We start from the raw sequence: 7,254 nt of genomic DNA on the forward strand, positions 1-7,254 counted from the left end.
GTCAATTTCTTAGTAGAAGAAAATAAAAATGCACTAAGGGTTCTAATAGAAGAAAGCAAAAATGAAAGACAAAGACAAATTATAATGACAGAATGGAAGATAGTTAACACTAGATTAACAGAGTCAATGGAAAACACTATTTATTTTAGCTTTAATATAACATTGACTGAGATTTATTCCTTGTTGATAAAACTACTTCCAATGTGCAGGTTTTTACCTGCACAAGAGCATTATTGCTTGGAAAGCTATTTTTCTGGAAACCTTTCTAGCTCTTCAAAGTGTTTAAGAACACTGCCTGTAGAAATTTCAGGAAGAACTTTCAGCTTATTAGACACATTTGATAGAGAAAAAGAGGAAATATTTTCTAAGTGTTCTAAGCAACGAATGTCATTCGCATATACCGAACGTGATGAGGCTGAAACTCTTTTACGAGAAGGTATTGATATCATTCAGTCAGTGAACTCGATAAATGATATTGACGAAGCTAACAAGACCTTTGAAAATTTACAAAGCACAATTGTAGAGAGAAAACAGTATGCTTTTTCTTCACTGGCTACCCGATGTCATTTTAATAGCTCTTTACAAAAAGGACATGAAATAATTGAATACATAAAGTCATCATTTGGTTATAGCTTAGAAAGGCTAAAAACACCTGGAATTCCAAAAGCAGATGAACCTGCTTGAAACACAATTTGATTTTAACAGTGTCTCCCAAAATACCTTTCTTATGGCAAAACAACTAGAGTATTTGATCAACTATGTGATTTACCACTAATTTTGTCAACACTTACCAATCATACGGAAGTGCTTCGGTTGATTTGTTCCAACGTGACAGTCTATGATCATACTACTACACCACTCAGGACGCTTTCAATTGAAACTGGCTATTTGAATATCCATGACCAGGGAGCCACTATCTGTTTAAGAAAACCACATGCTCCTTTAAAATCAAAAATCGGTCAAAAGGGGCAGATTGGCTTTGACGGAGGAGTTGTTTCAATAAAAGTTCATTTTACAGTCAATGGTGGTGTGATGAGTATAGAAGCAAATGGAGGAGATGGTGGAGAAGGAGGAGATGGTGAGCCTGGGTCCCAGGGAGTACATGGAAAGAGTGGGACTTTATCTTCGAAGTTTTCTAGAAAATCTTACTATGATGGTTTAAAAAATGACAAGTTAAGAATGGTACGCGAAAATGAAGTAGAAATATCTGGCTTAGCCAGAAGTTTGGGATGGCTATGTATTTTTTATAATCGTATATGTGCTGAGGTAAAATTGGAAAGGACCATAACGTTTTCAACAGACTTTGTGCACAAGTCAACTAATGCAAGACCAGGCAAAAAAGGTCTTCGCGGTAATCCTGGTGGATCTGGAGGGAATGGAGGTGACCCTGGGAGGCTAAGGCTTGATGTTCCTGTTACTTCTAGGAATCATTTTTCTCTATTAGCTCAAGGTGGTAAAGGAGGCGTGGGTGGTAAAGGTGGCATTGGAGGTCCTGGAGGTAAAGGTGGAGAGATTGAGATTATAGAGGCAATATATCATCGAACTTGGGAACAAATTGAGAAGCATAGGTTCAAGAGCGGAATTATTCGTTTACAGAGTGAAAGATACAAAGTTAAAATTTATAGAGGAGAAATTAAAAATAGCAACTTACATTACAAAATAAAATTTGCAGGAAGAGAAAAAGACGGTGAAATTGGAGAATCAGGGGAGAAAGGAAAAGTTGGATGTATAAATGAAGTTCTAAAACAAGTCGAAAATCTAACGATTGCTGATAGTTTTATTTTTTCAATATTTAAAGAGATAAACTCATTTAGCTTATTGCAAAAAGAAAAAGGAAGATATAAAGGTGAAAAATCTATTAAAAAAATTATTGATTCCATTGAAAATAGTTTAGTTCAAGCTGCCAAACAGAAAAACAAGCTTTTAAATTTAAGAGCTCAGTACACGTTTCAATTGATTGGCAAAAGATTTGACAGCCTTATTAAAACTGAAATGAATTTAGCAGATGAACTTATGCATGATTATAAAAATAAGCAGCAGTCTCTGTTAGAAGATATAAGGAAATACAAGAAAAAGCTAAGTTTAGTTGTCGACCAAATAAGTCAATTCAATTCGGGAAGTCTGAAACACATTGTTGAAAAATTCAGAGATAAACTTTTCGCAGAGTCCCAAAGTCGTTTGGCACAGAAAAATGAAGAGATAAGAAGAAAACCAGCATTCAACGCTGTTAAAATCCTAACTAACGTTGTGGGTTTTGCTTTAGGTATATTTGGCATTGGCAATAGAAAGCATGAAAATACAATAATTGGGTTTCGAGACCTTCTTAATTCCACTCATAAGTTTATTTCTAATGAACTGAAGACTTCTTTCAATGATATTGACCCACTATTCGAAGATTATTTTTCACTTATTGAACATAATTATAATAAAACTAATCAGCTAAGCGAGAAAATCAAAACTTTCTGCCAATGATATTCGTAACATCGAGATAAGAAATGTAATAGACCTTGGCGTTCAACTTTCAGATTTGATGAAAGCCAATGTCTCGTTTGCAACTATTGAAATAAATAATCGATTCACCCGTTACGAGGCACGTCAGTTAGTTTCTCGCCTAAAATCAGTAGTTTTCCAAGCCTCTGGTGAACTAGCAGCCGACAACATACCAGAACTAGATTCATTGGTATCACTTATTGATATGAAAGTAGACCTTACAGAGAAGGTGGTCGAACTTACATCTAAGATTTCTGATGCACAACTGGCAGTTGACGAATTCAAAAGACGCAAGGAAATGCTGCATGATATATATGGATTTGTACTGGATAATATGGGTTTTGCTTATAACGTACTTGACACAATAATGGTCAATACAATGCTAAATCTCTTTTCTGTAGGAAAGCAAATTTACTCTAGTTTATCTAACCTTATAAATATTGCAGCTCATGTTCAACAGAGTTCAAAATTTCTTTCAAAAATTAAGCCATTCTCACCTCTGTCGGAACTGGAAGATTTTAGAACAGTCCTGAAGATTCTGAAGAATGAGCTAAATATGGGAAAAATTATGCATAAAGGTGAAATCAAAATTCTTATAAATGAGATGGATTTTCCTTATGAGTTTCAGCTTCTTAGAACAAGGCGACATGCAAAGTTTCCTATCTTTGAAAATAAAAATGGCAACGTTTGGATTGAAAGTGTTCAAGCCATATTAAATAATGTTTCAAGTGATGGAGGGTTCTATATGACTTCGATACAGCACAGTGGTTCTAAACTTTTTGATTTTGGTGATGAACTAAAGCTTGAACCTGCTGTTTTTGAAAGTGTGTATTCAGTTCCAGGTTTTGATTGGGTAATTAAGCCTGTATCTGTGTACAATAATATTGAACTTATAAATTATCCTTTTTCATCTTACTACAATATTAGTATCCCGGAAAACTATACATCAGTTAATATTGTCAGCAACATCAATATCAATATGTCGTCTCTTCGTCAGATAGAGTTAATATTCAAAGTATGGTATAAGAAGTGAAAAAAGTTTCCAAAATTCTGTTTGGTTAAAGTTTTAATAGAGATATTCTTTAAGTATAAAATTATCAAAGCTTTGGTATTTATATTGGTATTATGCTGGTATTTATCATTACTGATGTTAATTATTCTAAAAAAAAAAAAAAAACACGAAAAAAAAATTCTACCTTGTCAAAAATTTGATTACTATAGATAAATAGAATGATAGATAGCTACAAAAGATTTTAGTTGCTACAAAAGACGCTTCAGGAAAAGGACAAAAAGAAACTAAAGCATAACAGAAAAAAATTGTTGCACAATAATATCTTAAATTACAGTAAAAGTAGTTCATTGTAGTTAATAAGAAACATAGCACCAACAACGCAATTGCATATTAGTGATATATCAACAAAACAAGCAAAATAAGACACATAATACCATAACGATAAAAAAGCAAAATGGCAAAAAACAATCACAGAAGTAGATTTTTGATAGTCACTGCGTGACATATTAATTAGCCAAGGTAAAGCCTCCTCAAATTTTATTCAATGCTACATGACCATGCCAGTGTATAAGAAAGGCTATAGGGAGAGATATAATTAGAACAGATTCAATTTGGCTAGATTCCTTAGGGCACCTTGACTTCTAAAAGGCTGTAATAAACTCATCTGCCAGGTGCATGGAAACTCTTGCTCCTCACCTTTCACCCCTCCCCTTTAACCGTGCAGGTACGATAAATATACATGAAATGTTCTTTCATCATGTCCAGATTTTTTTCTTTATTTAAGTTCCATATGAGTAAGGAGGTTGCGATCAGTGGCACCCTTCTCAAAAGAAAACATAAGAAAACCATACGTAAGACCACAGGAAGACCCTGAGAAGCATATTTTATACTTTAGTTAATCCAAAGGTTTCACCCTCCAAGTAGCAACCCTCAATTCTCCCCTTCATTCAAATTTAGTTTATTTGATTGATGTTTTATGTATCTTTTATTTACAACTTTTATTTATTACTAATGAGTGTAAATAAAAAGCATGAGAGAGCAGCAAACGACCCCCTCTAATATATAACTACCCCTTATAAATTTTTTTTCAAGCCTAATTTTATCTTACAGTCAATTCAATGATTATGCTTTTTAGGCAAAACAATTGTGTGTTAATATTTTTTTTTACCTGGATTTGAAGCTTTCTTTTAACTCAATTCAGGAAATAGCCCCAAACACCGGAAAATACTTGAGAAACTTCAACTTTCAGGAGAAAACAATTTTGTTTTATTGTTTGTTCTTCAGCTGAAATTGTGTCTTATATTCCATTACTTTTGAGTCACCCATACCCTATAGTTCTTTTGATGTGAAATATTCTTTTTTGAGTGGTTTTTATTTAATTCATTTTACAAAGAAGACTGGCACGCCTAAGAAAAATGCCCACGATACTCCTTATTAAAAATATTGACCTTATTAAAAATATTTATAGTAGCATACCTTGTCTTCATTAATTATGTTTGGCTACCCATTTTAAAAAATAAAAGACGCTTTAATGTAGTGTAGGTGACATTAAAGTTTAAAATTAAGTGAAAAAGATTATTATGTCACCACCGATAGGAAAGGAGGTGGGATTAAAAAAAAAATGCCCACGATAATTATGAACAAAAATACCAGCAAAGCAAACCACGCTCCTCCTCTTAAAACTTTTATAGGCCTAGCTTGAAATTTTTTTTAAACTCTGTTTTCGAAAAAACAAAAAAACAATACTATTTAGTCGTCTCATGATCCATCGGAAAAGTATATTTACGTTTTAAAATCTTTAGTTACAAACAAGAATGCGTATTTTCGTTTCTAAATATTAAGGAAAGCCAGTTTTCCTAAGAACACCAACACAAACTTTGATACTCCGCCTCCACTTTCATTACCTTATATTATGGTTCAAGTCTATTTTTATTTTACCAATTACGATGAGTTGCAAAAATTAGTCAACAAAACTTCAAAAAATTTAAAAAAAGAATCCTTTGGTACTCAAAAGTCTTATCAAACTTCAATCTCAAAGAGCGACAAATATGCGAAAAACTATGCTACTCTTTAAATAGCCTTTATTTATTTTTCATTTGCTTTTCATCTCTATTTCCTAAATAATATTTATAGCTCATCAAAGTGACGTAGGCAAAACCGCTACAGATACTGACCATACTAAATTTGTTCTACCACGAGTTAGTCTCTTATATACCTCTTTTACACTTCAAATTTGGATGATCCTCCCATTGCTGCCATTAGATACATGCTTCCCTAATCAATTAATCCTAAATATAATTTTTTATCAATAGTTTCATGTCTATTTTGAAATAATAAAGCTTATGCTAAGAAAAAATGTGACACAGCTTTAACTTCTCCATAAAACACGTAGTAATTTTAACTGGCTAAACACACAAGGATAAAATATATAGCAACACTCCTTTCCCCTAAACTATATTGAACCCCTTTCTTGAAGTTCTTCTACTCTTGAATTGATTTTTTATTTTAAGGAATGATACTTCTGTGCTCACAACAACACTAAAAAAGCTTTATGCACCTCTTTAACTCTTTAAGTATAAATTAAATATTTTTTCTCCAAAATTATTCATAGTTCATTGGCCAAGGCACTCTGAAACCTAGGCACTTTTCAACTCTTTTGAATCAATACAGGAAACTAGAAAAGAAAAATAAGCAAACAAATAAAAACACAATAGCAGAACAGAGTAAGCTAAGTTTCATATAAATGCATAACTTACTAATAAAAGTAATCTAAAAACTTCCTATGGTGAAATTCAAACTTCTCGATTAGTGGTCAAAGGGTAGACAGCTCCTCTTCCCAACTCGTTTTTAGATGCCAGTCCCCACCCTCAAAGATGGTAATAAAATATTGAAAGTGTCATCATGTTCAAAACATTCTAAAAGTCAAATAAGTATTCTTCTAAGCATGAAGTATCCTCCTCTCTCAAAGCTCCTGGGGATAGGGCAAGGATTGTAATCTATGCAGGATGCCCATTATTTGCAGATAAGGTTTATTACTTTGGAAATGTGGAATGTTTATCTTGGGTCTTCAAAAGACGTAGCTGAAACTTTTAAGGAATGTCGAGGAGGATGTTGAAAAAATCAACACCCACTATATGCATGGTCGTTATCAGGGGGGTGAATCATCAATAGCTAAAAATTAGCAATAGATGAAAGTATCAAGTTTGTACTTTCAGAGCATGTTGAGGTGCATTTATAAAAGTGATTGGAGTAGGCTACAACAAAACCCCTTGTTCTTTTTAGATGCTCTTTTCTTTGCAACACTGATTTAATTTCTGAAAAGCCATTTTATTCCTAGCTTAAATATTTAGTACTTTCAAGATCCTTGAGAAAGGAGTATTTACGTTTTCAATCTTTAAGTTTTGTCTGTTTGTACTTCGATTTTTCTTTTTGTTTTTTGTGTAAGTGAATTCTTCCTGAGTAATTTTTGTTGAATTATTTTAAATTATTTTGTTCAAGTGATTTTGTTTTCATCAATTTTGAACGAGGTTTTCATAGATTTTTAATTTTTTTTAATTAGTTTCTTTTTTTATTTTTGCCCGTGTAATTTAATTTTTTTTAATTTTGCCGTAAAGATATCGGCAATTCTCAAAGGTCATTTAAAATTTATGTCTTTTTAAATTTTTATTCAAGAAATTTGGAAGTTTCAAATTTCTACTTATCAGTCTTTTTTCAATTTTTGTTGAAGTAGTTCAAAGCTTTTCTATTTTTGG

Source organism: Artemia sp. Qi Xiang Cuo, unplaced genomic scaffold, assembly GCF_049724085.1.
Source record: "Artemia sp. Qi Xiang Cuo unplaced genomic scaffold, ASM4972408v1 HiC_scaffold_3099, whole genome shotgun sequence".
NCBI lineage: Eukaryota > Metazoa > Arthropoda > Branchiopoda > Anostraca > Artemiidae > Artemia > Artemia sp. Qi Xiang Cuo.